This window comes from Periplaneta americana, chromosome 16, assembly GCF_040183065.1.
Source record: "Periplaneta americana isolate PAMFEO1 chromosome 16, P.americana_PAMFEO1_priV1, whole genome shotgun sequence".
Classification (NCBI taxonomy): domain Eukaryota; kingdom Metazoa; phylum Arthropoda; class Insecta; order Blattodea; family Blattidae; genus Periplaneta; species Periplaneta americana.
The window spans coordinates 69,577,040-69,602,125 of record NC_091132.1 but is presented as its reverse complement, the minus strand read 5'-3'; the positions used below and the strand labels follow the sequence as shown (position 1 = coordinate 69,602,125).

General features: G+C 35.3%; 1 protein-coding gene across 1 annotated transcript in view; it reads right to left on the bottom strand.

The window, feature by feature from the left end:
• The window catches only part of LOC138716405 (toll-like receptor 13), a 114,291-nt gene extending 90,672 nt beyond the window's left edge, over nucleotides 1–23,619 (bottom strand). The window contains exon 1 of the mRNA XM_069849469.1: nucleotides 23,485–23,619. The gene's annotated coding sequence lies outside the window, so the exon portion shown is untranslated. The remainder of the gene's footprint in view (nucleotides 1–23,484) is intronic.
• Nucleotides 23,620–25,086: the final 1,467 nt, after the last annotated feature.

Below are 25,086 nucleotides of genomic sequence, written 5' to 3'. Positions count from 1 at the left end.
TCTTGGCGCCTTTTGTTTTTTTCCTGTGGGGGTGTGTTTGTGTAGTGTAATGTGGAGTTAAGGAGTGTGTGTGTTCTGAAATTGAGTTGTGTGTTGAGAATTTCATTGGATATGTTTTTGTGTGTCTATTTCGTATTGTTCTAGTGTGCTTAATTTCTGGCTTTTTGGTTGGATGTGTAGAATTTCCATGTCTGTGTTGATGTCTCTGTAGGTGTGGTTAGCATTTGTGATGTGTTCTGCATATATGGAAGTGTTTTGTAATTTTGTTATGTCTGTGATGTGTTCTTTGTAACGTGTTTGAAATGATCTGCCTGTTTGTTCTATGTAGAAGTTGTTGCAGGTGTTACATTTGAGTTGCAGACGCCTGTGTGGTTGTATTTGTTTGTTTGTGTTGTTTGTGTGTTGAGATGTTTTGTTCTGTATGCGATGTTGTAATTTAATTTCTTGAATGAGGTTGCAATCTGAGACGGTTCCTCGTATAGGATAAGGAGATTTTCATTAGATTAGTATTTCGTGTTAATATTCTTATATGGATAGGATGCGCGGACGTGTAAGTTAGTTTCAAAATCTGAGACGGAAGTAACAGGTGGACAGGAAGACCGAACCCAAGCTAGGGGGACAGGAAACATGTGTCCAGGCGTGGAGTTGACTGATGAGGGAATGTATGGACTTTGCCTGCGGGTGGTCAGTAAGATGACGCCAAGCCAGGTTCCAATAGAGATGATCTGGTATATGTCAGAGGATTGTCAGGACGCCGGAAGTAGATGTTCTAGTTAACGAACAATTTTTGAAGAACGCGTCTTAAGTGACGTAAGTGTAATCATGGCCAATCAGGATTCTTAATAGAGACACGTGATATATAGATAGGAGGGTGAAATTCTATGTTTGGTGGTTGAAAGTAGGGGATAGATTTGGCAGATAGACAGAAGGCAGATAGACAGTGTTCGGAGAGGTCACACTCCACATATTCTCGGCAAACCTAACTCGGAAGTATAACAATTTACGGACTTAGAATTTTTTAGTGGGTGTAATAAGAAGTCGTGTGTTGCATTATTATTATAAGTCTGAATTCTTTTCTCTCATCACGTTATCAACTGTCCGTTATATTACTGGTGTTTTATAGTACAAAATATATAATTACGTGAAGTCAGAAATTAGTATATCAACTTGCGGGAAGTGAGAGCGAGATATTATACACTTGGACGCGCATTTCTGCTGATCTGAAACGAACACTTAATAGTAATAATAAACGCTTTCATAGTTCTTACCAACAACTTCTGGTGTGCGCCTACATCATTTCAACCTACGAGCACGTCTCCCAAACCCCATGTCCCGACCGTTTTGCAGCTGACCTGGGAATCTCATACCTCTACCGGAGTAATCTCGAGGAGGCTGGCGCCCAACTTAATCAGTGTATATAATTAATTATCGACATCGACGTGCATCCTCGAGATACTTTCCATATTTCGGAGCTGGCAGCCGAGGGCGACGACGACGGTTACATAATTTGGCGTCCCAACGTCGGGCTCGAGATGGCAACAATGACCACGGCGGGGATCGACGCGAGAGCCGACAGCCGACGCAGGGTTAATGCGGCTCGAGATGGCAACAATGACCACGGCGGGGATCGACGCGAGAGCCGACAGCCGACGCAGGGTTAATGCGGCTGATGGCAACAGTGATCGCAGTGGGGATCGACGCGAGAGCCGACAGCCAACGCAGTGTTCGTAGAGCAGCTTGCAGTATCATGCAGTGTCAACGACCGACAGCCACAACACCATGCAGACCCCAAACAGCTGAGAACAATGATGGACGGTGGGGGAGACGATCAACCAGGCGTAACCTAGAAGACGTCGATACGTAAGCATAAAGGGTCTCATTTCAATTGTTGTATCCATATATATGTACATGTGTGTAATTCATTTTGGTAGGGTTTATTTTGTTTTTGAGTTTAAGGGGAATTGTTGAAGATATATTATATATTACATGTTGCTAAGGAGCCAGACTAGAAGTAAAAAAAAAAAAAAATGGAGACTACAGCAGGGACGAGTACTAGCCAAGATAAAGAAAGTTCGCGAGGTTCGGACAATGTCATGTCGAATAATGTGTTAGAGCGGATATTGGAGCAGATGAATCAGATGAGGAACGAAATGATAGAAACTAGTAATAATTTGAAGAGTGAGTTCGTTAATTTGAGAAATGAAGTAGCCGGGTATTATAGGAAATTGGAATCTATGCTGGTCTGGAATTGTAGTGAATTGGATAATAAGATAGCCGAGAATAGTAATGAAGTGGAAAGTAAATTGATTGAGGATATTAGTGAATTGAATAATAAGGTAGCCGAGAATAGTAATGAAGTGGAAAGTAAATTAATTGAGGATATTAGTGAATTGAATAATAAGGTAGCCGAGAATAGTAATGAAGTGGAAAGTAAATTGATTGAGGATATTAGTGAATTGAATAATAAGGTAGCCGAGAATAGTAATGAGGTGGAAAGTAAATTAATTGAGGATACTAGTGAATTGGATAATAAGATAGCCGAGAATAGTAATGAAGTGGAAAGTAAATTAATTGAGGATATTAGTGAATTGAATAATAAGGTAGCCGAGAATAGTAATAAAGTGGAAATTAAATTAATTGAGGATATTAATGAATTGAATAATAAGGTAGCCGAGAATAGTAATGAAGTGAGAAGTAAATTAGCTGTGGATATTGATGAATTGGGAGATAATCTAGATGAAAATTGTAATGTATTGGATAATAAATTAGAAGAGAATATTGATGAATTGAATAATATGGTAGCCGAGAATAGTAATGAAGTGGAAATTGAATTAGCTGTGAATATTAATGAGTTGAAAGAGAAACTAGATGAAAATAGTACTGAACTGAAAGATAAGTTAGCCGAGAATATTAATGAATTGAGTAATGAACTAGCTGAGAATAGTAACGAAGTGGAATTTAAATTAGCTGTGAATATCAATGAGTTGAAAGAGAAACTAGATGAAAATAGTACTGAACTGAAAGAGAAGTTAGCCGAGAATATTAATGGATTGAATAATAAGAAAGCAGGGAATAGTAATGAAGTGGGGAGTAAATTAGCTGAGGATATTAATGAGAATACTGAGGAATTGAATATTAAAGTAGCCGAAAATAATAATGAGCTGGAAAGTAAAATAACTATGGATATTAATGGATTGGACGATAATCTCGATGAGAATAGTAATGAATTGGAGTATAGGTTAACCGAGGATAGTATCAGGCTAGAGAGCCAGGTGTTAGAAAGTTATAGAGCATTCAAGGAGCAAGTAAATAGAGTAATCGAAAAGTTTTATGAGTTTGGGAGCGAGAAAGAGAATGCGAAAACTATCACAAACATGGGGCGGAGGGCAGAAGAAGCCTTCCCACCCCACAGAGGGTACAATAGCAATGACCATAATGACGGTTGGAGCAGGGATCGGCCACACAGTGCTGACGGTCATGGTTTACAACCCTACAATAATGACCGATTTTCTAACAATGGTACAAAGCGGTACTGCAACGATCAAAGGAGTGAATATAGGAAGGGCTATTGGAGGCCTCATTTTTCTGCAGGAGGAGAAAAAGTTAAGTGGAAGCATGCTGGTAGATTTAAAGTGAGGAGAAGTGTGTCTCCACGTGTAAATTGTCAATTTAAGAATGGCACAATGACATATGAGGAAGGCCGCAGACGATCCCATTCGGAGAATGACGATCCGATTCATGATAGACATCCAGGCGACGTACCAGGTTAATGAACGAGAATTTGTGTAAAGTTAAAAATAATATGATTTTAATTATAAGAAAAATAAGAATGTGTTTGTTTTGTGCATGTAGTCTTTGAGCGGTATAAGCAACTAGAACCAAGAACTGATTTCAGTGCTGAAAATGTTTCCTCGTGAAAAGTGTTGTTACTTTTGTTTTCTTTTTGCCACCTTCAGAATTAGTTGTTTTTGTGTGTTTTCTTATAAGATCACGCGATAAGTAGTATTCCCTGTGGCAATAATTTAAAGATGATATTAATAAGAATTAATAATGATTAATAATAATGATAGAATATTTTTTTTAATTAACTTCATTTATGTTCATTCATTTGTAGAGGTTGAATGATTCGATTTGAATATGTATCCATTTTTTTAGAATCAATATTAAGTGCCAGACCCTCATTTTTAGTTCGAGACATAAAGTTGTCCTCTATATTGAGGGGACGTTATTCGAGATGTGTATTCAAGGTTGCAGCTTATGTATGAGATATGATAAATAGAGTCAGTTAGTATTTCAGAAGTATTGTGCATCGTTTAGTATAATTTTGATTCTGGTTAATGGTTATTATTTCGGTTTCATGAATGTAGATGTGTTTTGAAGGTTGCAGATAATATATGAAGTATGATATAAAGGGTTAATTGGTATTTTAAAATGTATTGTGTATTGTTTAGTGTATTTTTTTGTGGTTCATAATTCTTATTTCTATGTTATAAGTATAAGTATGTATCAAGGAACCGATCATGAATGTGAGTGAGAGAGCGCCATTGTATTCGGATGTGCCCTGAATGTTACGATTGGATGCTGTATATATGTCAGGTAGAAGTCAGTTAAACTGGCGTGTGAGATGTAAGCAGGCGTGAGGTGTGTATATAGATTCATACATGTAAATAGTTGTAAATATGTAATAATTGTAAGTGTAAAGTTGTAAATTGTTTATAAGCATAGCAAAAGGTGTATCCAAGTGTGACTAATTAGGGGACACCGGAGACTAGTAGCGAAGGTATTTTTTTTTGGGACGTCTCATAACAACAAATATTCCCTTGGGAATATTCTTTGTTATGAGAGGGCATTTGAGACGGTTCCTCGTATAGGATAAGGAGATTTTCATTAGATTAGTATTTCGTGTTAATATTCTTATATGGATAGGATGCGCGGACGTGTAAGTTAGTTTCAAAATCTGAGACGGAAGTAACAGGTGGACAGGAAGACCGAACCCAAGCTAGGGGGACAGGAAACATGTGTCCAGGCGTGGAGTTGACTGATGAGGGAATGTATGGACTTTGCCTGCGGGTGGTCAGTAAGATGACGCCAAGCCAGGTTCCAATAGAGATGATCTGGTATATGTCAGAGGATTGTCAGGACGCCGGAAGTAGATGTTCTAGTTAACGAACAATTTTTGAAGAACGCGTCTTAAGTGACGTAAGTGTAATCATGGCCAATCAGGATTCTTAATAGAGACACGTGATATATAGATAGGAGGGTGAAATTCTATGTTTGGTGGTTGAAAGTAGGGGATAGATTTGGCAGATAGACAGAAGGCAGATAGACAGTGTTCGGAGAGGTCACACTCCACATATTCTCGGCAAACCTAACTCGGAAGTATAACAATTTACGGACTTAGAATTTTTTAGTGGGTGTAATAAGAAGTCGTGTGTTGCATTATTATTATAAGTCTGAATTCTTTTCTCTCATCACGTTATCAACTGTCCGTTATATTACTGGTGTTTTATAGTACAAAATATATAATTACGTGAAGTCAGAAATTAGTATATCAACTTGCGGGAAGTGAGAGCGAGATATTATACACTTGGACGCGCATTTCTGCTGATCTGAAACGAACACTTAATAGTAATAATAAACGCTTTCATAGTTCTTACCAACAACTTCTGGTGTGCGCCTACATCATTTCAACCTACGAGCACGTCTCCCAAACCCCATGTCCCGACCGTTTTGCAGCTGACCTGGGAATCTCATACCTCTACCGGAGTAATCTCGAGGAGGCTGGCGCCCAACTTAATCAGTGTATATAATTAATTATCGACATCGACGTGCATCCTCGAGATACTTCAATATACGACTGAGCTGGCAGCCGAGGGCGACGACGACCAACAACGACGACGACGGTTACAAATCTTGTGTGTGTTTTTGTTATCGTATGTTAGTGTGAAGTATTTTTTGTGTTCTTGTGTTTGTGTTGTATTCTTATGTTTTTTGTGATTATGTTTTGTCTTATATACTATTTATTCATCCCAACTTATGTTCTGTTCTTGACTTGATTCTCTACTTTTATCTTCGTAATTATCCTTGTCTTGTAATAATTGCATCGGTTTTGTAATTTTATTAAATCTTTTTTATGTTCTTTAGTACAAAATAGTTATTTATAGGAACCACTCCCGAACACGAGCTTGCTGAAACTGGGAAGGTATTTGATTCTGGTTGGAGAGAATATTTTGGTGGTCAAGGTATATGTATGTATGTATTTATTCACACTGCAATGGGTATATACCCGGTGGCAGTGGTAACTAATTACACTCAATAATGACAATAATAAACTTATTAATTAAAAATACAATAATGATAATACTAATAATTAATACTAACAATAATTAATAATAATAATAATAATAATAATAATAATAACAACAACAGGGAATATACTAAATTAAATGAAACGATCACTTAAAATAACATTTGAAATATTCTAGTTTGTATCTTAAAACTAAGATCGAACTAAAATCCACGAGTATGATATGTTCATATCTGCACAAGTACCTTTCAACATTACACTCATTTCGCTGTCAACTCACTCACTGCACTGGGACTACGACACATTTCACTGATTCTATCCTGATTTCACTAACACTTCAAAAACATTTCACTGTTCAAATACTTTGCACTGCCACTATAAACTATAAAGCTTCACTGACAGGAACACGTTTCACTTACACAGCACACTTCACTGACACGACATAATTCTTCACTGATACAACACACTTCACTGACACGACATAATTCTTCACTGATACAACACTTCAATAACAACATATCATTTACACCCTTTAAGTACTGTGTATAATTACCGTCTATTAGTAAGGTCCTTAAGCCTATTTTTAAATACATTTTTGGTTGTTGGTAAAGCCTTTAGTAAGTCTGCAGGTAAAGCATTCCAGTCCCTGATAGTACGATTGAGAAAAGAAAACTTTCCAGTGTCCGTCCTCTGCCTTCTTTCCCTCACAACAAATTAACAACCTTCTTAATAACATGCTTATTACGGCACTTAACGTGTGCGCTACGACAATAATATACATTTATTTTGAATTTTAATAGCAATAAATACTAAGTATACTAAGTTTTGAAGTTGCTGTGTTAAGTATTACAAACTGAATTTATTGATGTATGTTTTGACGTGATTTTAGTTACTTTTTCTTGATGATAAAAGTAATGCAATTTTCTTCGCCGTAAAGTTTTTTTTTTTATTTATTAACGGGACTTTGATGAGGTAATTTTTATTTATTAATTTCACGGGTAATTTTTAAAAAAGCTTTCAATACACGACTCTGACCTAATTCACCATGTGTCCACTGATTCAGTAGGCAGGTGTTACTTCAAAGATACAAACACACGGTAACTCACGTAACTGTAATTCATTGCTTTTATAAACGGTGACATAGCTTTATTTTGATGCATTAATCATGTTTGTTTATTTTATGTGCAGGTGAATTTTGGAAATTCTGATAAAAGTTTAAACAATAGTGTAAGTAACATTACAATTCGGATTCTTTTCTCTGTTTCAAATTCACTCCTGTGACGATCATGGAACCAGTATTAGGCATTTCAAAGCAACGGGGACATTTGGTTATGTGGTTGGCATGACGTGAGCTTTCACGTCCAGTAATATAATGTCCATATCCTACAATATTCGTTTACATAGTTGGCATAATAGATTTCAGCGTAAAATCGCCTCACACCACGCGTCAATTTGAAAGTTTATGCAATTCATTCAGAAAGACAGTAGGGATAATGAAATCACCGTTACGTAGTTGGTTAACGGCAACCAAAATATTAGACACCCCTTTAAGAAACCTATCGTCCTGAATTTACGACAAGTAGAGCAAACAGTTCAGACTTATTATGTATACAAGAATGAAGATAAGATAGCTAATTATCTCAAGGCATTAGCTGTCGTCTCAGACTTTATGAAGATGCGGAGCTGTAACGAAATTAGTAAAATTATGTAGGAAATATATATTTTTTTTCTTCAAGTAAGTTAATATTGTATTTTTATGTAGTCTACATTAATATTATAATAAATTTTCTTATCAATGGCCTTACTAAAAATAGGCATCAGTATATCTACAAGTTACTGTCAACATCTGCTAACCTCAATGCTATATTTATTACATGAAATAGTTAAGTATTATGTAAACGAGAAACTGAAATTTAAATATAAATATGACTGTTGTAAAAGATAATTAGATGAATATAGCAGCAGGGACGATTTATATACACTTGTTTATTATAGAGTTAAAAAAAAAGAGAATTTCAAACTTAGCATGTAAAGAAGTTTAAATGTTTAAAATAAATGCGATAGGGTGAAAACTTGCACTAAAACCAGAAGTGAGTGTAAGTTAAACCAACATAAATTGAATAGTTATATGATAGAAAATTTGTTATTAAATTGTGTAAATATTGTGTATTATCATTATTTGTGCATGTATCAGTTTTAATATTAAGTTTATGTACTTTTGAACTATTAATAAATAATACTAATAATACTAATATCTACAAGTTCATTTTGTGGACTTCAGGAATTACGGATATTCTATCATTTGAACTTATTTTTCGTCAACATTCAAATATATAGCAGCCATACAATTTTCCATTGCTTCACTGGCTTCTGTTAGATGTATACAGTGATAAACAAATTCTTTCAACATAAAAATCGTTTGATGCTTAGCCTACGTGTAAGATATGTTCTAATGCAATATTGTAGTCCCCTCAACTTGTTACAAATATTACACTCGAGAGGTTCAGGATGGAAGACTGGGAAATAGGAATTTCCCTCATATGTCCTGGACCTCTCACAAGTGATGATGGTAATTATTAACAAGTATTGGGGAAGTCTTAACCTACAACAGTGCATTAGAATAAACAGGTTGATTTTTATGTTGAAAGCATTTGTGGCTGCAAACTAAAATCATACGTTTATCATTATATAAATCACACAGAAACCAATGAAAAAAAAAAAAAAAAAAAAGAAAACTGCCTCCTTCGGTGTAGCTTTTCTGGAAAAATACCATCTTTTATATATGGTCCTATATTCCAGCAGAGGTGGACAGTTTATGTTTATGACATCAAAGAAGATGAACTGCAAAAGATGATCTAAGCTCAGTACAGACCTCCATGTAAAAATATAATCTCCATGTACAAAACTTAATGCACCCATGCATTATATGGCTGCATATAGGCAAAAATTTCTCTTCCCCATAGTCATTAAAAGATTCTAGGTTCCCATACAATGTATGGCCCAGTATGGCCTCCATGACAGCATTGGGACTGGTATAGTTAGTAGGCCCTATTGGTTAGATTAGATTAAATTGAAAGATAAGATGTATGTCAGAATTAGCTTTTAGCACTTCGTTCATTTCTGAACTATTATGTTGTCCTCTAACCACTCCTCAATCACCATGTGTTACACTTGATCAAGAAAACCCGTTGTCTCATTGATATTTCATGGAAGTGACTCGGTTTGGCAAATGCCAGATCCAAATATCGATGTTTAGCAGCAGCTACGACTTCACAATCGCATGGCAGGTGTCGTGCCGTTTCGTTATATAACTGACATCTGCAGGATTTATCTTCTATGAGAACTTTTAGTGCGTAGTTCTCCTCTATTGGAATTTTAACAACCCATCTCAATTGGTTTCTTCCTAAATGTAGTAAATGTTTGCTTACAAGTTTCAATGTTCTTGCTATGATGGACTTGGCATGCATACATGTCTGCGTGTTCGCATTTCGTCATGAAGCACATTATGAACTGCACACCGTTACTCCTGATAGAAACGCACGCATTGTACAAGTGCATGTCCTACATACAAACGAAAATATATACAATCTAGGAACACTTTCGAAGATGTGGCACTTCATTGAAATTTCACTTTAAGTATTACAAGGTTTGGTGAAAAAGTACTGTAAATAGCGAAATCTGTGATATCCTGCAGAAGTTTTCAACTGTTTCTGAGACAGTTTACGCTTTCTCGCCGAAAGAACACGAGTTCACGAAATTTACAGTAGGCTACATGTTTCGTGGATGACAAGAACAGTATGAAACTTGTTCTCTTTAGTATTATGATTTCCATATCGCACTCTCATCCGACTTCTAAATAGCGTGTCATAAGGGATATTAAGTAGGGAATTAACTTGCATCAGTGATAGTTTGTATCCCGGAAATTTAAAGCGTGAATTGACATGGAAAGGGAGAATGGATTATTTGTGAATAATCGATTTCTGAGGTACACCGCCTTAAAATTCAAGTAACGTAATTTCATGGATAACTGGTTTACAGTGAAATAACAGTCAGCATTTTGTTTTTATTCCCTGGTGAAATTTTGTGTGATGGACCAGAAATATGTTTGTTTTTCAACATTTGTAGTGATATCGCGATAATTTTTTTTATACTCAAATAGTCCATCTCGACTTTCCTTGTAGTTCAGTAACTGATAGATCCTCATATGTTTAATATACGAGTAATACACTACGTTTTAATTATTTCGAAAATAATGGGATTTTTACTGTATCGGAATAGGAATGACCTAAACGAAGGCCATATAAAATGAATGTTACAAGGTTAAACATACTTTCTCATTATACTTTTTACGTATTTCGCAAAAATTCAGTTTCTTTATCTAATTGTATATGATTTTACTATTATAGTCCATTCTTTTTATCATCATCATCGTTGATTTAGACTTTCAGCGGTCCGTTTCGGTTTACAGTTGAAAGTCTTACGTATATCTTTTCAGTGTTCTATACTGTAAAAATTTAAATCAAATGACGTCATTTACTGCACAGCGTTAGAAGAATATACATTTCCGTTTTCCGGATTGAACCTAAAAACGCATTCTTGATTAAACCAGACAGTGAGATATTTGACTATATTAATTAACTGTACGGCTTATGTAGAGTATGGAATTAATTTGCACAAATGTTCATGATAAATCTCTTCATACATTATATTACTTTCTAATATTACTTTGTTTTTTTTTTTACGAAAATTAGATTTGAAATGAATAGCAGTATACAAGGTTATTAAGCCTTCAAAATGGCTTACTTATAAACAAATAACTCATTTGAAATAATTTACTGATATTCCCTTACCAATAAAATGTCGTTTTTTAGAACTGACTATGAATACCAGAAGGGCACCCAAGATCTGTTTGTCAGGGTTTGTGGAGGAGATTGAATTCTATCTGTAAATTGTGACATTTAAATGTGTCTCTCCTGTTTCTTAAAACCATTATTTACCTATTTTAGTCTCCCTTTCATTCATCTGTTTCATGTAACTGCGAGAGATAAAGCTAGATTTAAAAATCCAATCGTGTAGACATCTTAAAGCCCTAGTAACTTCATTTTAAACTTTTAATTGAACATATGTTGGAATTTTTGCGATCAGTGGCAGGTAGGCTAAGTGTAACATCAAACCGTGTTGGTAACAGGAATTGTTTCGTAACTCGTCTTGCTAATACACAACAAACAATTTACACAATTACGCCTATATAGTGGAATGCCTTGTAAAACTAAACAGTACACCAGACAAAAGATGACACTATATTCATTAGGTCTACATATGAACACTTTTAAAAATGTTTCTGTTCGTAACAATGAGCAATCTTTTTATGATTAATAGTTTTCCCCTATGAATCACCAGCAGTACAAGGAAATGTTATCCACATAATAATATATAGTAATTTATTTGTATGGATGATATGCATAACAATGGCTTCGTACTGACACACACACACACAGAGAGAGAGAGAGAGAGAGAGAGAGAGAGAGAGAGATGTCTATAGCATTGATTGCATTAGCATTAAATATTTGAAAGATTCTTATTAGTGTAAATCTTAAGATATAAAAAACGTTACTTCTAAACGTCGTTCAATATTAATGTATTCTCTTTGTATGCTATAGCCTATCATTAATGGGGTTAATAATTCATTGGTTTTTCAAGCTGAAGCCTGGAATTAAAGTCACGGAGGATATGTCTGGCGAACAATTTACAGAGTTCAGATTTCATTTCCTGAGTAGGTCTACTTGTGTCTTAGCATCATTTCATCAAGTAAATAATGATGATAATACACATAAAATAATTTTATTATTGAATTTAGACATAAATAGCATTTCATCAAATAAATAATGGTGATTATGATAATAGGCTATACATAAAATAATTTTATTATACATCGTGATTACACAACTTTGAACACTATATCACTTCGGAAAACGTATTAAGTGTCTTTCTCGTGTTAAATTTTACATTACCTCGTTAATATTATGTTAACACACAAAAACACATCCAAAAGAAATTCTCAACACACAACTCAATTTCAGAACACACACACTCCTTAACTCCACATTACACTACACCTCTTCGTGCTGCAGACGGGGCACACGGGACGGCTCCGCTTACCCTTTACCCATTTTAACGAGTGCTGACGACCACTGCCCTATAAGGTCTTTCATAAAAAAATATCTTGCCCACTCACAAGCAAAAACTGAAATGATCTCCTGTCATCAATACAGCCGCCACCACCACCATCATTAGTATCTGATACCAAATGTAATACAGATCAAGTCATACATACATACATACATACATACATACATACATACATACATACATACATACATACATACATACATACATACTGTCGATGACACAGCTCATCTGCCCTGAACCTTGGGGAAGTTAGGGGTGTTGTTTGGAGGGGTGTGAGGCTAACTTTGGAGCAAGCGGCTGGCTGACGGTAGTTTTGGTGTGAATACCCTCTGCTTAATTCCCCTTCTATTTTCTCCAAAAAAAAAAACATTTCTCTCTCTTCATTTGTACTTGGAAGACGAAGGTGAACGTTTGCTTAATAGAATTGCTGGTGTAAATATATATTCAAAGTTAAGACGTAACAATAGGCCTATAACTTTCATGTGTAGTGTGTTCCATAGTAACGTGGCGCGGAATTGTTAAATCAATGTTTTTATAATGCATGCTACATTGTATTTCTAACTTTCCCTCCATCCACTACTAGTGCGAAACTATTACCCCAACCCCGCATTCCTTCCAGGGCAGATGAACTGTGTCACTGACTATACATACATACATACATACATACATACATACATACATACATACATACATACATACATACATACATACATACATACATACATGCATGCATACATACATACATACATACATACATACATACATACATACATACATACATACATACATACATACATACACGAATATAAAATGAAAGGTGAAAGAAATCTAGAAGTGGAAAGATAACGAAAACATTTACACGTTTAATACTACCCGGACAAGTTAAGCAGACTTGGCACGTGTAATTCACGCTGAGGGAGAGAGCTTTCGTTAGGGCGCCATGCAGTGTTGTGGTGTCGGTTAACTATATTGTATTTAACCCGGCTGTGTGTCGCCTTACCAGGCAAAGACGGTGTTTCAGCTGAGCTCAAGGCCACAAATAAACCCTTAGGAAGAGTGTTGACATACCTGCCACCTGTCAACCTGAGGCGATAGAGTTTGAACTGTACAGGAATACCATTAGTTCGAACTCACATTATATTGTACCTTGTGCCAAATCATTTATAACAATGGTTAAGTTCTTCTGTTTCGTCGACTACATTATCCCAGAATCTACTTTTGGCTCTGGATCAAGTGATGCATAAACACCTAATTTATCGTTGGTCTAAATACCTTCTTACGTTTTATTTTTAAACATTCTCCTATTATTCTGTCCATGGGACTAACACCTACATCACTGAATTCTTAGAGTAACATTTGTGTAGTTTTTCTGAGATTGTGCGGATATGTACCAGTAAATTATTTTAAATAAACCACGACAGCATCCTTCTAAATTCCTGTTTGTTTCTGTGCGATATTTCCGGCTTGAATAACATGTCAATTTGAAGCTGTCGTCTAATTAAATATTTTTTTTAACTTCGATTTTAAGGAACCGGAAGTTTCATGAGGCATGAATGTAAGCTTGGAGTGAATTCTTAACTTCCTATGCGTCATTTCACGATTTCATGGGTCACCTCACTCTGTCATTGTTTATACTAAGTCCTTCATCCCCTTCTTCAGTCACAAATTAGACATAAAGTGGGATTTTTTAACGTACGACACATGACACACATCTAAGCATTCACACACGCTTCGATTCACGATCGAGAATCCTAAATTGTATTGCAACTATGCCTCAACCCTTGCATGTTAAATAATATTACAAAATGCCTTTTGTTTTCCCTCGAAGATTGGAGGTATGTGGCCTATTCATGAGAAAAATTTTTAAATACTGAGTCATTCATAAGTAGCGAAACTATTATGTCATTAACATTACATGAGACTACCATTATTTACAATACTGTTGAACAAAGGACATAATACGTCTTTTTCCTTCTTCTCCTCGCCATCATCATCAAAATTACAAAGATTTATCTACACAGCAGACTATTCCGATCGCCCCCACCCCAAAAATCTTTCGATCTCTATTTTGGACATCCTCTCTCTCTGTCTCTCTCTATCTCTCTCTCATATATATATATATATATATATATATGTGTGTGTGTGTGTGTGTGTGTATTATATAGACACACACATAGAGTCTCCTTGACTGTAAATGATGTAAATCATAAAGCATTTAATAATATCTGCTATTTCTCTCCCACTAATCGAACCTAAATGTGATATCGAATCTGATCTGAGGCATATCTCTAATTTTATAGGTCAAGACTATACAATTCTTTTATTAATAATTATCCACGTCTAACATTAAAGAATAAATTTTGGTTTTAAAAAGGAAGTGTATACAGAAATTAAATTATTTTTGCTTTTTTTTTCTAGCAGAAAAATAGACTTTTGAAAATATTGTCTTCATATTTATATTATAATTAATTTTGTTTCATTTTGTAATGCACCTTGTTTATATTTTTATATTAGACTATCTTAATGTACATTTTTACTTTTGCCTTTCCACGAACACACCAGAGAAAAAGCTTTGGCTTTTTGGTGAGCTATTTATAAAATGATTTAAAATTTTTGTAAAAGTACTTCGATAAAATTATTATTATTATTATTATTATTATTATTATTATTAGTATTATTATTATTATTAATGATACTCGGGAGGAAATTAAACACAGAATAAATATGGGAAATGCCTGTTATTATTCGGTTGAGAAACTTTTATCATCCAGTCTGTAGTAAAAAAATCTTAAAATTAGAATTTATGAAACAGTTATATTACCGGTTGTTCTCTCACTTTGAGAGAGGAACACAGGTTAAGGGTGTTTGAGAATAAGGTGCTTAGGAAAATATTTGAGGCTAAGAGGGATGAAGTTACAGGAGAATGGAGAAAGTTACACAACACAGAACTGCGCGCATTGTATTCTTCACCTGACATAATTAGGGACATTAAATCCAGACGTTTGAGATGGGCAGGGCATGTAGCACGTATGGGCGAATCCAGAAATGCATATAGAGTGTTAGTTGGGAGGCCAGAGGGAAAAAGACCTTTGGGGAGGCCGAGACGTAGATGGGAAGATAATATTAAAATGGTTTTGAGGGAGGTGGGATATGATGATAGAGACTGGATTAATCTAGCTCAGGATAGCGACCAATGGCGGGCTTATGTGAGGGCGGCAATGAAACTCCGGGATCCTTAAGAGCCAGTAAGTAAGTAGTATTATTATCATTATTGTTATTATGGAAAGATTTATTGTAATTTCGACTCTGAACGTTAGATTCAGATTGATCTTTGTATTTGTAACTGGTGATAATGAATATGATAATTAAATTTTTATATGATTTTTGAGCATTCCAATCTCACAAATGGCCTTTTCAGTAGCTACTTGTTTAGTAATATCTTGATCTCCCTCTTCATTTTCTGTTCATCTCGGGAAGAGGTACGAGCACCACGCTTTCCAAGTGGTAAGTGATGGTAGAGGACGAAGGCGGTCCTTTTCAATCGTATTTATTATCCTCCTAAAATGCATTTTCTTTTCAAATGTTCACTTCTGGGTGTTTTCGCAGGTAGCTAGCGGTCACAATAAATAACACAACCAAACCTTGTAACTCTCGAGCATAGTGACGTCCCCTTCTCACCACTCGCTCTGTCCAGGCTTCTAACATTTTCGGCGACACTGCACGTTGCTGTTCAGTTGTGTTGCTGATCAATGATCATATCTGCTACTTTCTTCCCCTTCTTTCATTTTCTGCTTTTCCTCTTCGAAATTGAAAAACGGAGTTAGATAAGTAGCTAACAGGCTTGGAACTAACATAGATTCTTCGTCACAGCCTGAATTTCCTTGCAAGAACGTGTAATCGCACATATTTTAATAGTTTCTCCTCTCATTTCCCCTTTTATCATTTATCTCTGTAAATAGCAGACTGACAGGGACAATGAAAGGAACGGTCACTTCGGATTAACATGGTTATTCTCTTAAAAAGAAGCTACATGATTGGCAATGCAATGTCCTATAACAACTCAACTCAGTGAGGGTGAATTGGAGAATAATGGTTTTATTATTATAGCAATCCCACTATGCACTACACACGAGAGTAAAAGCCTATTTTTTTAAATTTACTATTACCAGTGGCGGCTCATACATATTTAATGCATAGTGCCAAAATCAGTGGTATATCCAGGATACCCTAAGGGGGAGGGTAATTCTTTTTCCTACTATAAGCAATAATAATAATAATAATAATAATAATAATAATAATTATTATTATTATTATTATTATTATTATTATTATTAGAGACGAGAATTCCATGCAAATGCATGTTTTTATAGGAATATAGGACATAGCTCATACTTAGTACTTATCCATTTCATTACTTGCCAGTTCCAAATATGTGTACTTTTCCCGTGCATATTTGCATGTTTTCGACTTTTTAGGGATAAAACATGCATAATGCATATTTAGGTAACTTTAGCTTAATAATGCATATAATATACATTAAATTCAGTTTAAATGCATGTTTTAATGGTTTTGTGTGGACACCTCAGTTTCTCGATTTTATGTCCCCTATTTTAGCTTCAGAAATCAGGATTGAAGAAAAAAAAAAAAGAAAGAAAAAACTAAATAACAGAAAAATTAAATAAAATGTTAAGATTATCTCAATAAGGTGTTAGAGGACCTTTCCCTGGACGGAAGTCCACTTTTACAACACTCTACCGACGACCCTCTATACACTGCATGTCATAAATTTATTACGTTGGATATTTTGAGAATAGTAAGTAGAGAGGAAATATAGAGGGTTCAAGGAAATTGTCGACAAATAATTTAGGTCAAAAGCATCCTCTTTCAGGGAGGTTGTAAATGCTCTTCCTTTTCTAGTACTAGTAGCAATTTAGATTCTTCTAAAATTGGAATCACCGTTAAACTGTGTTTGCAGTGTGTGAATGTCGTAAGTTGTTAATGTGCTTGTTTATTCTGTTTGCGTGTGTTAATGTGGTTCTAATATGTTTCCAATTTAAAGATTCCAAAAGTATATTCTTTGCACAGTGGATTACTGTAAAGGAAAATATTTTATTAGGTCAGATGAGGATGTCGTATTTTGCGACTGTTGGAGGAAAGGGTAAAGCAATGCAGTTCTGTTTCCGAATATTTTATATGACAATTGTTCTTTGTAAAAAAAAATTACAAAACTTGTTCAAAATAATTATTAAATTACGATGTCCGTTTTTAAATCGTATCTAGGTAACCGTAAGGTCCATTATAATTTCAGATGAAATGTACTAAAAAATTTCAAGTCGACCAGCATGTCGCATCTGTTTCACATATTGCAAGAATGCAACAAAAGAAATAATCTTCAAAGAATTTCATAGATCCCTCAGTTATGCCCGTGGGAAAGTGGATGTAGTGGCGAAAAAAAAATTGGACAGGGTCCTAAATGCTAACCCGGACTGCGGATTCTTTTGTTCAGTGGAGAAGGTTATTTGTGGCGAAAACTTGAATGAAGAATTTGACCTGACACTGTCACAAATATGTTCATTCAAGTTTAAACCTGTAACTTCTTGCAATATAGAGACAAGTGCAGGAACCTCACAGAAACCAATTTAAAAATGTTATTAGGTTTTTAACTGTGCAAAAAAAGTGAAGTGAAATAAGACATTTTGAAACAAAAATAAAAGTGCATATTTTAATGTATTTTTCGCTTGATCATGCATATTTCATAGTTTGATAGTGCATGAATGCATGCATGCATATTTTGGAATTTTATAGTGCATACAATTCTCGTCTCTAATAATAATAATAATAATAATAATAATAATAATAATAATAATAATAATAATAATAATAATAATAATAATAATAATCACTCACCAAATTTATACAACTGGAGCACTTGAGCACTTTTGTTGACCAGGTTAATATGCGCGATAGATAAAACCCATTCGCCTATTCTTCTGACTTGAAAATAAATCCATCATTTTTTTGTTGAAGTTGTCTATTTTGCAAACAAAACTCCTCAGATTCATCGTGCCCTCTTAGTGCTAAATCTAGTGCCCCACAAAATCGTATACAATTTATTATTAAATTTAACACATATCTGTTTTTATCAACTTGCTCATTGTGTTTTGTAATCGCGAGTCTGTAGTGTGAATTTAACTGATTTTCAGTGTTCGCTTTACCCAGCATAGACAAACTGAAGACGTTATTCATATTAACCTTTGACTTATGATGTGTTTTTATTTTACCCCATAAGTGTACTAAATCTGTCACACCCTCTTTTGACCAGCTAAGTTCACCTCCGAACAGAACACACCGGAAAAAGAAGAACGCATTTTTCACATCACATCCACACAACCAGTTGTTTTTTAAATAAATATCTGGGTTGAATTTGCGAGATCTGTTAAATTTAGCATTTTGCTGCTTTTGATGAATATTTAAGTGCGGTGTTGGTCTGCCTAATTCTTTAACACGAAGTTTATTTTCATATGTTAATGTTGAAAACGGAGATTTCAATAAAGCGCCAACCGTATTAATTTTTAACAGTACACAACACGATAACACGACCACTATTACGATGACAACCTCACGACTTAACACGTTCACACTACACTTGGTACTGTTGGTAGAAATAATAAAGTGAAAACTTTCTCAAGCCAAGTTTTCAAGAAACCGGGAGAGATTTTATTATCTTATTGTTGCAGTCTTCGCTAAGAAACTTGTTCAGACAAAGCGGAAGGACAGACAGAGCGCGAGGTAGTAAGGGATCGGCGTAGTAAATGGGGATGTATACAGTTTTACAAGCATTGCAAAAGCCAGCGGCAATTTGTGCCTGGCACATTTCAGATCATGCTTTTAGATGCTGAAAAGGACGAGCGAACATGAAGATTGCGCGCGCATCCCATTATATTTCTTATGGGATGTAGTGCCTGGCACAGATCCATCCTCCAAACACTGGTTACAACGTGTTTCGCTGCAAAGATCATATTGACGGTAGAGTTTGTGTAAGCGTAACTTGTTTCTCTCAGGTTTTGGGCGGAAAATATGAATTCTCCCTTTCCTTCTGTATTCTGGTAGTGCCATGGCACAACGGCACTACCTCTAAAGCCGCCCCTGACTATTACACTTTCACTACGTCATACTAATTTTGACCAATAAAAAGGTACGAAAGGACGTCTTTCAACCCATCATGGCTGCTTATCGCACAATTTTATCACTTCCCTAGCATTTGTTTAATTTTATCGCTTCCCTAGCAATTGTTTGTTTTTATCACTGCCCTAGCATTTGTTTCTTTGTTTGCCAACATTTCAAACTGCAAATTCTTTAAGGTACTATAAAAGATGCTTTGCGATCGCCATTTGTTTACCGCATAGACAGTCAACGGAAAATGGCGGCTCCGTTCAAACGTTATGGTGAAGCTAACATTAGTGAAATAGAATTTCAGTAAGTCAATTAATATTTTATTATATTAGAGTACTTTATTTCTACTAATCTTTATATACTTTCTTCTAATCGTATAACTTAAATAGTCAATTAAATCCCACTCGAGTTTTGATTTTCATTAGATAAATCAAAACCTCTAGTGAGATTACTGTTGAAAATAACCTCAAAGTTGTAGCACACCATTCTAAAGACACGATGTGATCACTGCGAAAGCAATAAACCCATTAAACCGGCCTCCAAATACTTTCGCTTCTTATGTACCAAACCGATGATTTCCTCAGACATTTTCACAAGAAATCACCACGTAACCCATTGATATTTACTTACTTACTTATGGCTTTTAGAGAACCCGGAGGTTCATTGCCGCCCTCACATAAGCTCGCCATCGGTCCCTATCCTGAGCAAGATTAATCCAGTCTCTACCATCATATCCCACCTTCCTCAAACCCATTTTAATATTATCCTCCCATCTACGTCTCGGTCTCCCCAAAGCTCGTTTTCCCTCCGGCCTCCCAATTAACACTTCATATGCATTTCTGGATTCTCCCATACATGGTCGTGTCGAGAATCAGTCCCATTCCGAGGCTTATGTTGAAGTTTCGTAACAAGATGTTTTTTTACGGTGATGGGTTGTAGCCCTTCGCGCTACTCCCAAGCTGGAGGACCATCCCTTATCGGCTGTCCGCGACTGCTTATTTAATATTTGCAGCTGGAGGCTGTCTCATCCAACCGCAACCTGTGGGCGCGCCATGCCCGCAGTGATAGGGACCCACAATACATGGTACAGTCATTATATTACACTATGCGGGAAAGCACTCTTTTTTCGGTCCAGAGTAGACCTATTTGTGTACCTGTCTGCCAAAAAGCGTATATACAAGGTTTACCAAAAGCCTGAACAAACCAAACCTAACCTGTCACTGATCCTCGACCTTATGAGAAGTCGCTTAGTTTATTTTTCCAGATATAGAGAGTGATTCATGAGGATTTACCGTCATTTACGGAGCTTATTTCCGAAGACATTTTGAGCAAAAAATGCCATATCAATATTCTCAGAGTTACACTAATTTGAAGTTGTTAGTAAAATACCTTTTTCTTTAGTTTTAAGGGTAAAAGAATATTACAAATAGATAATTATCATTCAGAAGTGTCATTTCTTTAATTGGCTAGTGTTCTGAAGCTAAAAATGTGTTGGTAATTGCTTTGTGCAGATTTCATTTTTCAATTTTTAATTAAAAATTACATTATTCTTACGCACTTATCACAAAAATTGTTATACATCGTACGACTTTAGGAACTTCATTCCTTACAGTTTAATTGTGTATCCTAAGTCTTGAAGAATTTACAAGAGTGGTTGATTTGTAACAATTGTGTGATAAATGCGTGAGAAAGAAAATATAATTTCGTAGTTTAAAAAATTCTGTACGAAGCAACTACGAATTCACAACACATTTTTATCTTCACAATACTAGATAATTACAGAAATGATACTCCTGAATAGTTCATTCTCTATTTGTAATATTCTTTTACCCTTAAAAATAAAGAATAATGCTTTGGTCGGCGGGAAAAGGCACATAAGTAAAAAAAGTCGATTTTTCTGTTGTACCTAATCACATAAATGTAGTATTTTTTTAAATAATAAAATTTCTAGTATTTTAAATTGAAAAGGGTCTTACTTTAACCAACATACATGAATTTCATTATTATACTTATATTAGTTAAGAGTAAATTAAAAAGAAAGTCTCTCCTGAAAAAATAATTTTTATGACATATGCCTTTTCCCGCCGATCAAAGAATGATATTTTACAAACAACTCCGAAAATAATTCTGAAAATATTTAGGTTAAGACACATGTCCATATGACATTTCTTGCTCAGAATATGTTCGGAAATAAGCTCTGTAAATGACGGTAAATCCTCGTAAATCACCCTGTATGTATACTTGTAAAGTTATATCAACTCTCAGTTTCATTTAAATTCATAAAATAACGCAACACAAATCAGACGTCAGTCCCGTGTGTGGTGCGTTAGCGAGGTCGAAGATTCAGCAAGAGAAATATCTCCACTTTCCTGTCGGGAATGGTACGATTATGTTGATTCGACAAATCTTTCGTGATAATAATAATAATAATAATAATAATAATAATAATAATAATAATAATAATGATTTATTTTAGCTGGCAGAGTTAAGGCCGTAAGGCCTTCTCTTCCACACAACCAGCAAAAAGTGTATATACATATGCATGAACTTACAAAGAATTCAACAATTTGATTTAGATGAGAGTTACATGTATACAAGAGTTATTTACGAATTAAACAACAAAATACTATGAACTATTAATTAAACACTGAAATAAACTGGGTAGCAGAATTAAACTAAAATACATAGAATGTTAATATATTTCAAATTATATTAGATAATAGAAAGAGATTATTATGAGACAATTTTGAAAATGCAGCACAATCAGGATGATGTCTAAAGAAAAAAAGCAACAGTGTAGTCAGTAATATTTTAAATCAGTATGATTGGAGTGAAATGCTAATAAGGTTATCTTTTAAGCTGTTCTTAAAGGTGTTTGTTGTCTTGCAGCCCCTAATACTTTGTGACAAGGAATTCCATTGACGCGAGGTGGATATTGTAAAAGATGAGGAATAACAAGATGTTCTATGAAGAGGTATATTTAGCGTGCCACAGATAAGTGATCTGGTATTTACGTCGTGGTTAGAGTATAGATAAGAGAAACGAGACGAAAGGTAATTTGGTGTTGAGGTGTGTAGAATTCGAAAGAGTAAAGACAAAGAGTGTAAAGTTCTGCGTTCTTTAAGTCGGAGCCACGAGAGACTTGCGAAGGACGGTGATATGTGATCATATCGTCGGATGTTGCACACGTATCTGATGCACATATTCTGAGCTCGCTGTAACTTGACTGACAGTTCAGAACTTAGATCACTTAACAAAACGTCACAATAATCGAAGTGCGGCATTACTAGGGTTTGTACTAGGGTAAGTTTTAGTTGCTGGGGCAACAAGTTTCTCAAGCGACTCAAAGAGTGAAAGGAGGAACAGATTTTCTTTATCGTTTCTTTAACTTGAAAATTCCAACTTAGATTATTATCAAAAAAGAAGCCAAGATTTTTTACGACAGATGAATAAGGGATTAGCGTGTTGTTAAGGGTAACAACTGAAAGATTACTGTTATTAAGGGAGTTAACTACACGCTTATGTCCAATAATTATGGCTTGAGTCTTACTTGGGTTAAGTGCGAGTCCGAAATTGGCCGCCCAAGTGGAGACAGTGGCTAGGTCACAATTTAACTTGTCAATCGATTCATTGATCGTATTGGGTGTAATGTGAATAATATGACAACTATATGGCACCTATTGTCATGTCGTTGCTAGATTTCGAAGTTACTTAAAATTATACTACAAACTTGGCATCATTGGAAAGGAAAATATGTGAAGATTCTGAATAATTTGTGTTTGTGCGTAATTTGCATGCAAAGCAAAAATACTCACAGAGAACATGTCGTGTTGATCTGTGGAATCTGGAAACAGCAGCAGCAGCAACTTTCGTAGCGACACCTAGCACACACCGCGGTAGACTGGCTCAGGTCGACGTGCAGGCTGGCGGTCTGCAGGTGGGGACCCGGTCCCCTCCGCCTCCCTGCAGCCTTCCACGAAGCCGCCTTCTAGGAAGATCTGCACAGCGAATACCAAGGTCCTCTCACTCGGACTCGCGTTTCCCTGCTTCGATTCTGGGATCCGCTCCGGTGTGGTCACATTTTGATGGCCACTGGGTCAAGGACCACGTCTCAGCGACATCGTTAACTCGAACACAGGCGTGCAGGATGACCACCACCGTGGAGACAATGCTGTGCGAACTTCCTGAGATTCTGAGATTTCCCCTCCTACGACTAGTATCCGTGTTATGGAGACAGTATTTAAGCAGCACAACAAAATAGCATTAGGCCTATATTTGTTTATTTGTTTATTTCATTTCATCAATCATTGTTCACGTCATGGCGGATTAGATGTTTCCAGTTCTTAATCCGCCATCACTCTCTATACAAATATAACAAAAAATTAATACATTTGAACTTATAAGTATCCTCTGTTTACAATAATAATAATAATAATAATAATAATAATAATAATAATAATAATAATAATAATAATAATAGTAATAATAATAATAATAATAATAATAATAATAAACTAATGAGTATACCTCTTTTATTTAAAACTCCTACTCTCTTAAGAATTATTCTATTACTTCATTGACTACTCTTCGTAGTTTCTTATCGTGTAACTACTCAACATTTATAATTCCATCTCAATTAGAGCTTTGACTTTCTCTTCCCATCTAATTTTAACTCTAAACAGAAATTTTCCTAATTTATGCAGATTGCTTGCGTTTAGGTGACCATTTATTTTTTTTTATAAGCTACTATAGCGTTTATTTGTAGAAATTTTTTATCCACCCAACTGTTTCTCAAATCATTCGTTGCCTGACATTTTAACGCAATATGCAATGCGTCTTCAACTAGTCCACACAAAGGACATTTATCCTTCTCTACGTTCCCTCTCTTATTCTTGAGTCTCCAGATACCTAATCTCCACCATGCCATTCCCGTTCTCTCTTCCCTTGAATTTAGTCTAATATATTCTTCCTATTCCCAAAACTTCTTCACCTCCCTATAGTATTTTAGTGATCCTAGGTCTTTCATATTACTAAAAATATCTTGTCTTAAAATTTAGTTTGCCCTCTCTTTTACTATTATTCCAATAGTTTTCGTGTTTATAGACCCTAGTTCTCTCCATAACCAATTTAGACATAATCTGTTTATTTCACTTTCCAGCTCTTTCAGCCAGTTCGATTTCCAATTAGCGGCTTTCATACAAAAGATACATGTTTTCATAACTGCCGAATATTACCTAAATATTTGATTTTTCTTTCTAGAATAATTCCCAGACTCGAATCGGTTCCCATCTCTAGTAACGCTGCCAGATTAGAAGCATTCTCCGGTATTCCTAGAATTCTTTTTTTACACATTTTGGCTCTTACTTTATCAATGTTTCTGCTGGATAACCTACTACCCCAAATCTCAATATTATATA